General features: G+C 36.4%; 1 protein-coding gene and 1 non-coding gene across 2 annotated transcripts in view; one reads left to right on the top strand and one right to left on the bottom strand.

The window, feature by feature from the left end:
• The window catches only part of AVEN (apoptosis and caspase activation inhibitor), a 268,771-nt gene that overhangs the window by 177,359 nt on the left and 76,180 nt on the right, over positions 1-15,232 (top strand). The gene's annotated exons all lie outside the window — the stretch shown is intronic.
• Positions 5,514-5,646, bottom strand: LOC119533661. Its single transcript, XR_005216782.1, has one exon. It is a non-coding gene; the product is annotated as a small nucleolar RNA SNORA70 (small nucleolar RNA).

Raw genomic sequence — 15,232 nt, 5'->3', positions numbered from 1 at the left:
CCAATTTCATCTTAATCCTTTTGGTTTCAGGTGAACAGCCCTGGTTTTGTCTCAAACAAAGAAAGGTATCAGAAGGGAGATTTGGGGCAGATTTCTTTCTGTCCATGGATAGTATTGATCATTTATCCTTCTGACACTTTGCAAAAATGATGTTGTTAGGTTGAGATAGAATAATACTTTTTTGTTTTTGTTTTAGAGAAGTGGAGTAAGGAAGATCCAAGAGGTTTGCATGAAGTCATCTTGAGTTGCTTTATATGCTGGAAGATATGTAAAAGGTAGCACATAGTTTAATGAAGAATGTATTTTCAAACTCTAATTTTGATAGTCATAATTAAATATTTTTAAAACAAAGTTTTTATACTGTAGGGATGTTTGTAGATAATGTAAAAGGAGTTTTAAAAATACATATAACCGTAGTCAGTTATATAATTTATATTGCAAACTTAAAGTTTTAAAAAGTTCTCTACTCAGTTCAGAGTAGGAACCACATTTTTTCAATAATTTATTGCCTACCTCCTTCAAATAACGCCAATAATTATGGATCAATGATAATGAAATATTCCATGAAGAAGTAAGTATGTATGCCTACACCTGAATGTTTATATAACTTAAATGCTTCAAAATGCTTTGAAAAATTCCATAAGCATCTTAAATAAAATAGTGCAAGACAATCATAGTAAAGCATTTTAAAACGATATACTATGGTAAGCATTATTTGAGGTGTGATTTAATGTAAGTTGGCAAGTATGAATACCTTTTTTGGTTATTTAAAGATCCTCAAGAAATCCACCAAACTCTGCTGACTGAATCCTGGACAGTGCAGATGTGTAACATTTCCATCAGTGAAGAAAGTTCTGCTGGGCAGTGCTACTCTGTACAGAGTTATGCCAAGTCTAATAGCCATCTTTTTATTTATCTCTTATTGACTACCTAATAATCACCTACAAGTCACTAGGGTTTTGAAAATGTCGTTGCCACCTATTTCATGTAGACCTGGCCATCTAACCAAACTCTCTCATCAATCCTGCATTCTTCTCAAACCTTTTTTCTTACTTTCATGATCATTTAAAAACTTTTTTTGCATTTTCCACTGGACTCTTTTCTTCTTTCTCAGAAATAGCGAATGTCTAATTCTTTCCAAGACTGACTCCTTCACCTCAATGTCCTTGATTCTGTCCTTTCACTCCCTTTTTAGCCCCATCATTCCTTGTTTTGCATGTTCAGTTTCTTTTCTACTTGCTGTCTTCCTCTAGCCTGACTTGTCACTACTTTTTTAGCGCTAATTTATTAACTACTTGCATTGTGATTTCTACTTTTATGAGCTAAATGTAATATATTTATGTATATATAATATATTTTATATATACCACACACATAGGTACATATATATGTGCTCCTGCTAAAAGGTTAGTGCACATTTTCTAGTACATTCAATAAGATTATGTACAATTTCCAGTAAAGCAGAACTTTGTATAGTATATCTCATCCTCTACTCAAATACCTTCTGTATGAAACCTATACTCTGCAAATATAACTCCTAAGACTTCTCTAATCTTCACTTTTTCTTCTTCATTATGGATACCCACTACTTGTCCTGAAGCAACTGGGTATGTTCCTGACTCCTTAATTATGTTTGTGCTGTTTCCCCAACCTGGAAGCCCCCCCACTGCCTCAACTCACTTTCCAGTTGTCTAGACCCTACCTTTGTTTCAACTGATCAGTGCTCAATATGTGCTGCTTTGTATTATTATACTGCTTTTTGTTACTTTTTTGAGGATGGGGCCAGGTCTTATCACCGTTACTGTGTGTGTTAGGCATTACTGTATGCTTTAGGCATTACCATTAAGTATATGGTTAGTAGAGATGGAGAAGCTCTGCTTCAGGGCTCCGCATACTGCCACCTGAGGGCCACATATGGCCCATTGCCTATTTTTGTAAGCAGAGTTTTTTTTGAACACAGTCACTTATTTCCTTATTGCCTATGATTGCTTTTGTGCTGTAACAGAGAGTTAAGTAGTTGCAGTAGAGATTATGTGTCCCACAGAGCCTAAAATATTTACTATCTGGCCCTTTACCAGAAAAGTTTGTTGACCTCTGCTCGAAATTTGTATCACTGCAGGCTCTTACAAATGCATGTCTTAAAATTCATAAGTCACAGAACAAATTAATTAATATGCCTAGATGAAGTATCTGTGATTACTCTTCATTAATGCATCTGCTTGACTATAATTGTAAGGTTACATATAATTATCATTAAAATTATGGGAGTTAAACACATGCTGAAGGGATAGAATAAATTCCCAAGTACTCATTCCTTAAATTAGTAAAACAATGTTTGACTAAATCTTATATTACTAATTCTTTTTTTCTATCTAATAAGGTTGTTTCATTGAAATGGAATAAAAGCATAATTACCACGCTCATCCCCATTTTTTTTTTAGCCGTTCCCTTTTTAGTATAGTTTGCCTTAGTCTTGTAAAAATGTTATAATTATAGTATAAAATTTCTCTCTTTAAAATGTGTTCTTTAGATTACTCAGGAAGCATAAGATTTATTTTAAATTGGTGTTTTTAAAACTTATATATATGGTACTGATTAGAATAGCTGTAAATTAGATGTAAATTCAGGATTCATTCATGAGCTTTGTACAGGGAATTGCGAGTGTCCTAAGAATTTGGTCACACTAAAAAAAATGAGAAACAAAAGTATCAGATGTAAAGCAGAAACTCATGTCATGAAATGAGCTATAAGAGGAGTTCTCTGAGGTAACAGAGAGGATTAGATTGTCAAATAAGATCACAAGAATCAGATCTTACCCAGCATCAAGATTTTTTAATAATGTTCACAACTACAAATAGTCCTGAGGCCCAGGCAAAGCAGGGCAAGGTCCAGGATGGCCATCTCCTCTCCCCAGATCCTCTCTGGCTGCATTAAGATGCTCTGGTTCGGATTTAAGGTGCAAGGTCTCTAAGTGATCCCTCTGGTTCGTTGCTGACACAGAAGAAACTGTTTCCATTAGGAAGCATTTCTATTTTGTATTCTGAGATTACACAACTTCTGTGACATTTTTTTTTTTTTTCCCAAGGAGCTATACCCCATAAATCCAAAGGTTCAAGATTCCAGTTTTGTTAACCATAAGTAATCCTAAACAGGCCAGGTACATTCTGCTAAAATCATTCCATAGATAAGGGCTATCTTGCTGGTAAACAACATTAAATTGTTTACCAAAATGTCCAACACTGGCATGCTTACAAGGAGAATTGACTAGGTTAACTGCCTTCTTTCTTCCCATGGAGTGTTTCCATATCCCCACCCTCTCCTACCCCCCAAAGAGAGAAAGTGAATTGTAAGCTTGCCTTCACAGTTTCTCCCCCTAGTCTTTCCTTCCTTTTTCACCCCTTCCCCTAAGATTACAAACATTCGTTCTAAGGATGGAATCAAGATCAGAAATAGATGAGGTGAGACAGTGCAGCCATGTTGATTAGCATGTGCCCTGAGCTTTTCTTCTGTTGTTCCTTCCTCAAGTATACTTGAGATTTGTGGATTTGTTTAAATTTTGTGTTGTGACTCTTGCTCTGTATTTTCAGAATAAGATGAGAAGTGTCCAAGTGAATCTTTCTGATGCTCTGTTTCCATTGTCATTGTTTTCTAAGCATTCCTGTTGCCACTCCATGGGATTTAGTTTAAATATCTTACCCCATCATTTCAATCCATAGTCCAATCCCAGCTTATCTTTTGACTCTCAGTTCCCATTTCTTAAACAATTTTCCTTAACAGCTAGGTCAAGCACCTCTACCTCAAATTTGTTTTTTTTAAATTCCCGTGACTTTTAGTAAGTTTCTTTTGCAGTAATGCCCTCTCCACTGCCTTTTCTCACCCTTACTTATTTTCTTACTTATTTTCTTTTTGTTTTTGTTTCTAAAATCAAATATATCAATCCACTGCATGAGGTCATGGGGTGGTGGTGAATAGTGAGGACTGTGCAAATCCTGGCAACACTGCTTACTACTTATTTGACCTAGGGCAAGTCACATAGTCTTATGTGTAAAATGAGGTGTAATAGTACTTACTGATGTGGTTGTTGTGAAAATTAGCTGGGTAATGTGTGAAGTGTTTGGAACAGTGGCCCATAGTAGTGTTGCTGCTGCTTCTGCCTCTGCTTCCACTTCTCAATATATGAAAAATAAAAGCCAACAGTTTTTCTTTAGACATCCTAAAATAAAATCAATCTGAAAGAAGTTGTTGAGTTATATGGGGAAACTAGCTATGCCTTCAGGAGATGTTGACTACATGCTAAGATGGATTCTTATGCCAGAAGAATTCAGAGTACCTAAATATAAGAAATACCAACTGGGCATGTTGATTGCCAAAGCCAAATTTTCTCTGAGGCAAACCCTGTCTGGCTAGGACAATTTTTTTCTTCATTAAGCTTTTGGAGTCCAAGAGGCTTAATAAGGTGGTAACTAGGGAAAATGCTGATACTAACATAGTTCTTGAAATAATAACCAGCAACTTCAAGGGAAGAAGTATAAATACAAAGGAAGATGCTCTGGAATTTTTTTTGGATTTTGAAAGAAATACCTGGTATAGAGCACAATAAATATGGGAAAGAAATGAACATGTGGATAATTGAATCCATATTCACTTAAAGGGGAATGGGTACAATCTCAGAACTTATAAAATGTAGTTATCATTTTGTGGGCTTTTAAATGGTCAATATTAATGACTTCAGAAAACTCAGAATACAGTAAGGAGGATGAGAAGATGAGCGCTTCAGATGAACTCATTCGAAGAGATTCTTCCTATTAGTGTTGTCAGATTTTAAAACTATGTTAGAAATAGAGATGGCTGTTAACTAATAAGATTAAATGTTATTTTCATATATTTTTCAAAAGAATAATATTACGATAGTTTAAAGTGAAATACCATTTTCCTATCAAATTGACAAGTGTAAATGAGAAGATAATCTTCAGTGTTGAAGGTATGGTGTGAAAGTTACTCTCATTACACAGATAGTGGGAAAGTAAAATTGATGGAAACTTTAGGAAAGAATTTTAGCCACATATATATATATATATATATTTTATATTTTTATATATATATTTTTGATAGCCAGTGAGTAGATTATTGGCAGGCACAAGTCAGACAAGGTTAGTGCTGGCAAAGCCTTCACGAGTGCAGGGCCTACCACTTGTCCAAGGGGCCACAATTGGGGATGTATTCGACCCCACAATCTTCTGGGAATGAGGTGTTTCTCAGCCACTGTGTCTTTGGATTTGTCAACACTAAACTTGGTCAAGCCCCACTTCTGGAGACAAGGATTTTCTGGCAGACAGGGAACTTGAACTTGGCCCTGCGCAGTGCCTTGATCACATGCTCCTTGATTTGAAGCTTGGTGTGGATGGACATGTGGCCCCTGGCTACTATCTCTTGGGCTTTCCAAAGACACTTCACAAACCTGTCTGAGCTTAGATTGGCGATAGCATGAGGTCAGACAGCACCATCAACAGGAAAGGCGTCTCCTAGGTGCCTTTGGGCAACCCGTAGAAGCAACAGGCTGCATACACTACCAAGCAGGCTGCTGTCTGAAGCCACTGCACACCAGGCTCCCACGGGAGGGGGAACAGTGGGCCTAACTGGCTGCAGATTAGCAATGTGTTTTAAGGCATAAAAGAAGTTTATATTCTCCCTTCTAATATCTAATATCAGATAAAGATTTATGCATAAGAAAGTAAATTTCAGTATTATTTATAATGAGAAATGGGAAATCATCCAAATTTCTGCCAATATTGGAATGGTTACAAGGGAATATTACTCAGGCATTAAGTTTGTGTTTTAGAAAAATACGTGGTGACATTAGACGTATTTGTGGTTTAATATTGGTTTTAAATGATATACTTAGCATGTATACCATTTATGTAAAAGTATAAGCGGAAAACATGACTAAATGGAAATAATAATGAGTTCTTTCTGGGCAATTGAATAATGGGTAATTTTAGGTTTCTGTAGGTATTTTTTTGAGAATTTGAAAATAACCTTACTACTTCCATAATAAAAAAAAGTTATTAAAAATGAACAGCCACCCAAATGTAGCTCTAGATACTATAGTTTAGCTCATTAAAAAAAAGTTGATCTGTCTTTTAAATCTCTTTTAATCTATAGCAGCATTGTTCAATAGAAATATAATGGAAGCCACATTTGTAATTTAAAATTTTCTAGTAGCCACATTGAAAAAATATAAATAGGCATAAGTGAAATTGTAAATAATATGTTTTATTTAACTGAATGTATCCAAAATAAGATAATTTAAGCATGTGATCAATATAAAAAAATTGAGATATTTTATATTCTTTTCTTTTTTTGTACTAAATCTTTGAAATCTGGTGTGGATTTTATACTTAGAGCACACTTCTCAGTTTGGATTAGCAACATTTCAAGTGCTCAATAGCTACATGTGGCTAGTGACCACCGTATTGGACAATTTGGTTCTATAGGCTCCCTCTGTGTCCCTTTCTTATAAATTGAAGAACTTTGGCCATATCATTTGTAGTTTCACACATTTTGGATTTTGCAGATTGCACGTTCATTGCGAAGTTCAGCATGTTTCTCTGTGTTCTGTCTTTCCTGTAAATTGGCAGCTGGACCCACAGACTGAATCAGATTTAGGTTCTATCCTTGGAAGGACTATAGAGGGCACATAATTTGTTTGTCTCTTTTTTTGTGATGTTAGCACCACTGGTGCTTAATGGGCTTTGTAAAAAGATGATGTTCTAATTCTGTCATTTCTTTTTTTTTATTTGAGATGTTTATTAGTTATTTATTAGTTGAGTTTTTTTAGTGACACTTCCCTTTACCTTTTCTTTGATTAGAGAGAACAGGCTTTTGTTGTTGCCTTCTCTCTTTCCTTCCTTCTCTCTACATCCATTGAGATTTCTAGACTGCTAGCTTCTTCAGCTCCAATTCTGGGATATATGAGGCAATAAGAAAACTCAGGAAACTGACCACTGTGTTGTTCCTGGGCCCCAAGGTCCCTAGCTAGTCTGCCTTCTTTTCTCTGCCTTTCAAAGCCTTCTTACATTTGTTTTATATATAATGTCTGGGATTTTTAGTTGTACTTAGTGGGAGGAATAGGGAAAAGTATATATCATGGAAGTCCTCACCCTCTTTTAAACATAGAACATCCTCAGTTTGGGTTTGTCTGATGTTTCCTCACAATTAGGTTCAAGTTAGGCATTCCCAGCTGGACTACTATGTAAATAATATTGTTATCACGTCTTGAGGCATAAAATGGTCTGTTTGTCTCTCATTGTTGATGTTGCTTTTGATCATCTAGTCAAGGTATTGTTTGTTTTCTCTTCTGTTTAGTTACTGGTTTTTTCCCTTGAACTAGTTAGCAAGCACTCTTGAAGACCATGCAACTATCCTGCTGTTTATCAAGTTTCCCCTCGATTTAGCATTCTTTGATGTTTCTTTCCTGAGCCAACCTTTAGTGTAATTGCAAAATGAAGGTTATCCAACTTCAGTGCTTCCTTCACCTTTATAGCACACCTACAATTAACAGTTGGCACTTGGAATTCTACTTTAAGCAAGCATCCTTTCTTCTCCCACAGATTTATTTATTTATCCATTATCTGTAGGACTCATGGAGTTCTGTCTTTTCAATTGTTTATAATTCTTAACTGTCCTTAATTATTTTTGGTGCTGAAGTTGTCCCAGATTTTGCTTCTATATACTTGTGATATACCGCTATCATTTTTTTTCTATGTTACACAATCGTTATCAAAGATCAGGGCTATTGGATTACAGCTCAACAATTTCTGGTATTTCCTTCTAGCTATTTGAATATACTAGAAGTTAAAAAGAAATATCTATATAATGAGTCAATCATAATCAGTTGTTAAACCCTTATTTCTTAGGACTCCCCCTCTCCTTTAAATAACTCTTTTTTTTTTGAATTAACTATATAAAAAAAAAAAATTTCAAACAAACCCTAACAAGAGAGTAAGAAAAAGACACCTAACCTAAAATAATTACTTTACTTCCAACCTGTTCCTGCTCTACCTGAAGAAAATAACCTAATCTAGCAACATTTCTGTGAACTTGTTCCTACCATACCCACCAGAAATTAACAAACCATAGTCATTCCTGGGCATTCCCAGAACGTTAAATTTACCCATGATAGCTTATCTGTTCTTATTGGGTTATCGTTCCCCCTTCACTAATTGCTCTCTATTGCTAGTTCCCCTACATTCTACATTATAAACCATTTATTTTAGGAGTGTGTTGTTTAACATCCAGGTGTTTGTGGATTTTCTAAGTCTCTGATGGTTATTGACTCCTAATTGTATTCCGTTGTGGTCAGAGAATGTACTTTGAATAATTTCAATTTTTTTTAAAATTTATTGAGGCTTGTTTTATGTCTCAGCATATGGTTGATTCTGGAGAAAGTTCTGTGATCACTAGAGGAGAATGTATATCCAGGTGATTTGGGATGTGATGTTCTATATATGTCTGTTAAATCCAATTCATTTATCAGATTGTTTAGGTTTTCAGTTTTCTTATTGGTCTTCTGTCTGGTTGATCTATCTATAGGAGAGAGTGATATGTTGAAGTCTCTCACAATTATTATGGAAACATCCATTGCATCCTTTAGTTTTGCCAGTGTTTGTTTCATGTATTTTGTGGCACCATGATTGGGTACAGAAACATTTATGATGGTTGTTTCTTCTTGTTGAATTGCCCCTTTTATTAGTATGTAGTGGCCTTCTTTGTCTCTCCTAACATCCTTGCATTTAAAGTCTATTTTATCTGAGATTGATATTGTTACTCCTGCTTTCTTTCGGCCGTAGCATGTGTGAAATATTTTTTCCATCCTTACACCTTAAATTTCTTTTTGTCCCTGTGTCTAAGATGAGTCTCTTGTAAACAACATATTCATGGTTCATATTTTTTGAACCATTCTGCCTATCTGTATCTTTTAATTGGGGAGTTTAATCCATTTACATTCAATGTTATTACTATGAAGGCATTTCTTGAATCAGCCATCCTATCCTTTGGTTTATGCTTGTTAGATATATTTTTTCCCTCTCTCTCTTAATGTCCTTTAATGAACCAATATTGAATCTCTTTAGTACTGAACCTTTCTCCATCTCTGTCTCTCCGTTTCTCTGTTGGTAGGGCTCCCTTTAGTATCTCAAGTAGGGCAGGTCTTTTATTAGCAAAGTCTCTCAGCATTTGTTTGTGAAAAATTTACGCTTTTCCTCAGATTTGAAGGAGAGCTTTGCTTGATGAAGTATTCTTGGTTGTAAATTTTTCTCTCTCAGAATTTTAAATATGTCATGCAACTGCCTTCTTGCCTCCATGGTGGCTGCTGCGTAGTCACTACTTAGTCTTATGTTGTTTCCTTTGTATGTGATGAATTGCTTTTCTCTTGCTGCTTTCAGAACTTGCTCCTTCTCTTCAGTATTTGACAGTGTAATCAGAATATGTCTTGGAGTGGGTTTATTTGGATTTATTCTATTTGGAGTTCACTAAGCTTTTATGCTTTGTGTATTTATGTTGTGTAGAATTGTTTGGGAAATTTTCCCCAACAATTTCTTTGAATACTCTTCCTAGACCTTTACCCTTCTCTTCCCCTTCTGGGACACCAATGAATCTTATATTTGGATGTTTTATTTTATCTATTATATCCCTGAGGTCCATTTCAATTTTTTCAATTTTTTTCCCATTCTTTCTTTTGTTCTTTCATTTTATGCTTTATGATCCTTGAGGTCGCTGATTCGTTTTTCAACTTCCACTAGTCTTGTACTATGAGTATCCAGAATCTTTTTAATTTGGTCAATAGTTATTTTATTTCCATAAAGTCGTCCATTTTTTAGTTTACTCTTGCAATTTCTTCTTTATGCTCTTCTAGGGTCTTCTTTATGTCCTTCATATCCTGTGCCATGCTCTTCTTCATGTCCTTTATATCTTGTGCCATGCTCTGGTTGTTTCTCTTTAGTTCTTTTATTAATTGCTCCAAGTACTGTGTCTCCTCTGATCTTTTGATTTGGGTGTTTGGGTTTGGGTTATCCACATCATCTGGTTTTATCATATGCTTTAAAATTTTCTGTTGTTTTTGGCCTCTTGGCATTTGCTTTCCTTGATAGGGTTCTTTTAGGATATGTAGGATTATTCAAGGACAAATCTCTAATGTGTCAGATCTGCAGCTTGGTGGCGTACACTTTCTCTAACTAACCAGCAGATGGTGTCCATGAGTCACCTATTCCCCTCAAGTTAGTTCTCCCCAACTTTGTCTTTGTGGTGTGTGGGGGTCTGATTCTTGTGGGATCCAATTGGTGTAACAAGTTTGAGTGGGTTGTTGGTGCTGTCTGCCCTGAATGTGGGGTGTGTGTCTGAGCAGTTAGGGAGGCAGGGCAGCTTTAATAATCAAACCTCCCAGGTGTTCCTGGAGATTTAAGGCTGTTGCAAGAGTCTAAACCTTCATTTCAATCTCGTCACAGATTGTCTCTGCCGCTGACCCACAAGTCATTGGTATTGGCATATAGTCCCTGGGATTTCCAAGTGGGTCCCTCTTCCAAGCTGCGCCGTTCTAGGGCCTCTGCTGACGGAAGGTTGTGCTACGTCACAAGTGCACGCTGTCCCTCAAGGGAAGTTCTGGGCCACTGGGCCTGTGTAGGTGCGTTCCCAGCCTGCTGTAAGGATGGCTGTATGGGGTATGCTAATTTCCCCCCTTTTCACACAGCTCTACCTTCCCAGCTCCAGGACAATTAGCTGTGGGTGCAGGAAAGGCTATTGTCCACATCCGCCATTGTGGTGCGTGCACGTGCCGCTGGAAACACCCTCCATCACACTGGGTTTCTTGGCGCAGCTCGGGCTGTGGCCCTGGCGCCAGGCGGAAGCATTCCCAGCCCACCAGGAAGGTGGTTGCAAAGGGCATGGTTTTTTTCCACTTTTGACTAACCTCTGCCTGCCTTGCTTCAAGACAATTAGCAGCGGGTGCAAGAAAGGCTATCTTCCACGCCAGATATTGAGGTGTTTGCACAGCCCATTCCTGCCATGCTTCACTGTGTGGTTCTCACTGCTGTATCTGCAGCCACTTTTGGGTTTCTTTAAAAAAAGAACTAATCCACCTCCAAACACTAACCCTCAGTTTCCCCACACCACAGTGTGGCTGCTGGATATTCAGTAACTTGGTCACTCATTTTAGAACGCAGATTCCCGGTTTCACCGAGTTCACGGTCACTGTGGATTTAGCAGACCTTGTCCAGCTGGTGCATCACTGGAACTGGTGTTCTGGGTCACTTTCTGGCTTTTATCTAGTATTTTTCACAGAGGTGTTTTTTTGCCTTGTCTCTCCTAGCCGCCATCTTAGGTTCTCCCTTCTTGGTGATTTTTTATATTGTACTTTTGTCCTTTTATCAAGAATTTTCCTTAACATTATAGGTAATAACTTTGTGAGGAATCTCATTTAGATACCCATATTTAAATAATTTTTCTATGAACATTTTATGTAGTTGAGATTATTTCATACTCCTTTCTTCTTATGACATGAACATGTCTGCATTTTTTTTTTTTTTAAAGCTCCTCATAAGCACAACTTTAATGACTATTTTTTCCATAGCTGGTAACTTTTTAATATTTTTAAAAAAAAAACTATATTGTGTTAGATAGCTTCCAACTATGATCAGTGTTCTAGTTTGCTAATGCTGCTGTTATGCAAAATACCAGAAATGGATTGGCTTTTATAAAACGGGTTTATTTGGTTACAAAGTTACAGTCTTAAGTCCATAAAGTATCCAAGGTAAGTCATCAACAATCCGGTACCTTCACTGGAGGATGGTCAGTGGTGTCTGGAAAACCTCCGTTAGCTGGGAAGGCACATGGCTGGCAAATGCTCCAAAGTTCTGGTTTCAAAATGGCTTTCTCCCAGAATGTTCTTCTCAAGGCTGCAGTTCCTCAAAAATGTGACTGTTAGTTGCTCTTGGGGTGTTTTTCCTCTCTTAGCTTCTCCGGAGCCAAAGTTTGCGTTCAACGGCTGTCTTCAAACTGTCTCTCATCTGCAGCATCTCTTCTCAGCTCCTTTGCATTCTTCAAAGTGTCCCTCTTGGCTGTAGCAAGCTCACTCCTGTTTGAGCTTATATAGGGCCCCGGTGAACTAATCAAGGCCCACGTTGAATGGGTGGGGCCATGCCTCCATGGAAATCATCCAACCAGAGTTATCACCTACAGTTGAGTGGGTCACGTCTGCATGAGAACACTCAATCAGAGAATTATAATCTAATCAAACTGATAGGTCTGCCCACACAAGATTGCATCAAAGATAATGGCGTTTAGGGGAACACAATACGTTCAACCCGGCGCAGTCAGTTTTCTGTTATCTTTGCGAATAGTAAAAGGGAGAATATATAAGGGGCACTAATATTTATGACTCTTCTAAATGGCATACATGTATTATTTCACTTAAACCTAACTAGCTCTGTGATGTCAATAGTAATAAATCTTCTTTTACAAATGAGGAAGTTAAGAGAGATTCATAACTTTCCTAAGGTAATAGAGCCAGTGAGTTGTGGAGCTGAGTTTTAAACTCTGATCTCTTTGATTTCCATCACTTCATGCTGCTTCCAAAGATCCACAGATAATTTACATAACGCAGAGAAGATATAGATAATGCAAATCTTCCTTGAAGCCTGGGGTTCCCTCTTCCCCCTCATCAAATCCAGTTATTAGGAGATCTAATATATAAAATAGTAAACTGAGTTGCATTTCATCTCCTTTCTCTCCCTCTATGAAAGTTCTTGTGCACAATGACCTAACATCTATCACTACATGTATAATTGAGAAGAAGCAACGATTCTATATAAGTCAACAGGTAGTTGTCAGCCACTAAGTAACAGGAAGTTTGCTAAGATGATTCTTAACTGTTATTCCAATTTTCTATATAATTTATAACAAATTAGATTTTCATCTTTTTGTATTGCCAATTAGAAGAATACACAATGACTTTTTTTTTGTTAGACAAGTTGTAGGCTCATGGAAAAATCATGCATGAAATGCAGGATTCCCATCTACAACCCTATTATTAACACCTTGCATTAGTACGGCACATTTAATGCAATTAATGAGAGAACATTTTTGTAATCATGTTATTAACTTTAGTCCGTGGTTTGCTTTAGGGCTCACTGTTTCTGTTTTACAGTCCTATGGATTTTTTTTTTTTTAACATTTTAATTCTAGTAACATATATACAACCTAAAATTTCCCCTTTTAACTACATTCAAATATATCGTTCCATGCGTTAATTATGTTCACAATGTTGTGTTACCATCACCAACATCCATTACCAAAATTTTTCCATCATTCCACATAGAAATTCTGTACAGTTTAAGCATTAATTCCCCATTCCCTAATTCCTCTTGCCACCTGGTAACCTATATTCTAGATTCTGACTCTGAATTTGCTTATTTTAGTTGTTTCTTATCAGTGAGTCATACAATGCTTGTCATTTGAGTCTGGCATATTTCATTCAACATGATGTCTTCAAGGTTCATCCATGTTGTCACATGTATCAGAACATCATTCCCTTTTGTGACTGAATAATATTCTGTTGTGTTTATATACCACATTTGATCCATATCCAGTGAGTTTATCCATTCATCAGTTGGTGGACACTTGGGTTGCTTCCATTTTTTGGCTATTGGAAATAATGCTGCTATGAACATGAGCGTGCAAATACCTGGTCGAGTCTCTGCTTTCAGTTCTTTTGGTTATATACCTAGAAGTGGATTACTGGGTCATATGGTAATTCTGTATTTGATTTTCTGAGAAAGTGCCAAACTGTCTTCCACAGTGGTTGCACCATTTTACATTCCCACCAACAATGAATGAGTGTTCCTCTATATTCTCTCTAACTCTTATAATTTTCTGCTTTCTTTTTTTTCTAAATAAAATAGCCATTCTAATAGGTGTGAAAAGATATCTCATCATTTTTGATTTGCATTTCCCTAATAGATAATGATGTTGAACATCTTTTCATGTGCTTTTTGGTCATTTATATATCTTCTTTGGTGAAATGTCTACTCAAGTCTTTTACCCGTTTTTAAATTGGATATTTTGTCTTTTTGTTGTTGAGTTGTAGGATTTCTTTATATGTTCTGGATATTAAAGCCTCACTGGATATATGGTTTCCAAATATTTTCTCCCATTGTGTGGGTTGCCTTTTTACTTTCATGATAAAGTTCTTTGCACAAGTTTTTAATTTTGTACACACCTTTTTTAAGTGCTTTTATTTTAGAGCTCTGTATTATTAAACATGTGTTTAGCTCTTTAACTGTCTCAGTTGATGGCCTAGAAATTTGTATTTTAACTCCTGCCCTGGGAGTGCCTTACATTTTAAATATAACTTATGCTTTTAACAAAGAGCTATTTCTCCATTTGGTATTGCTGTGCTGAATAAAAAATATACCTCTTTTTCCAGGCATTGCATTATTTCTGAAAGTCACCTTAAAAGAAAGGTTTATAGTGCCATATATAGGCTATGTTTCCTGTTTTATCATTTAAATATATTTAGTCAAAAACAAAAACAAACATAAAATTAAACACAGATGAATATAGCTGGTGACTTTATTGATTTTGTGCATACTATGGATGCCCTCCTTCCTCGTTCCTCAAGAGGTGAGCAGTTCTGGGTTTTGTATGCTGACTTTGTGGTGGTAAACTGGTCAGTGAAGCAAATTTTAACCAGGTATTCTCTTGTTCTCTAACATGGTTTTGCACACAGTTAGTTTTGATACTGGGAGTGATGAGAAAGGGTGGCAGTGTTGGAGTTTGTCTTGAGAGGAATAAAGAACATTTATGTAACATTTATATTTTTGGAGAAGATTTTAGTGAATTGGATTCAGTGCAGTTTAGTTTTTGGAATGACTCTCTCTGTTTTAACTTCTCCCCCAACTCAATGTTGAGTCATAATGATTTCGTGATTTAATGTTGCTTTTCTTCCAGACAGCTCAAAGTGCTTTAATACGGAGTATTTATGATCTTGATAGCTCTTAAAACATTATTGGTCCCATTTTATATATGGAGAAATGGAAGAATGGAGAGTTGAAGTTATTTACTCAAAGTGGTAACTAGTCAGAAGTGGAAGTGAACTCAGTATGTTTCTCCTACCTCATGGTGTAGAGCTGGCTTTACGACCAATTAGGCTTTGGTAAATTCCAGTTTCTTTTCAGGTCTG

This window comes from Choloepus didactylus, chromosome 4, assembly GCF_015220235.1.
Source record: "Choloepus didactylus isolate mChoDid1 chromosome 4, mChoDid1.pri, whole genome shotgun sequence".
Classification (NCBI taxonomy): Eukaryota; Metazoa; Chordata; class Mammalia; order Pilosa; family Megalonychidae; genus Choloepus; species Choloepus didactylus.
This window is presented reverse-complemented; position numbering and strand designations above follow the sequence as displayed.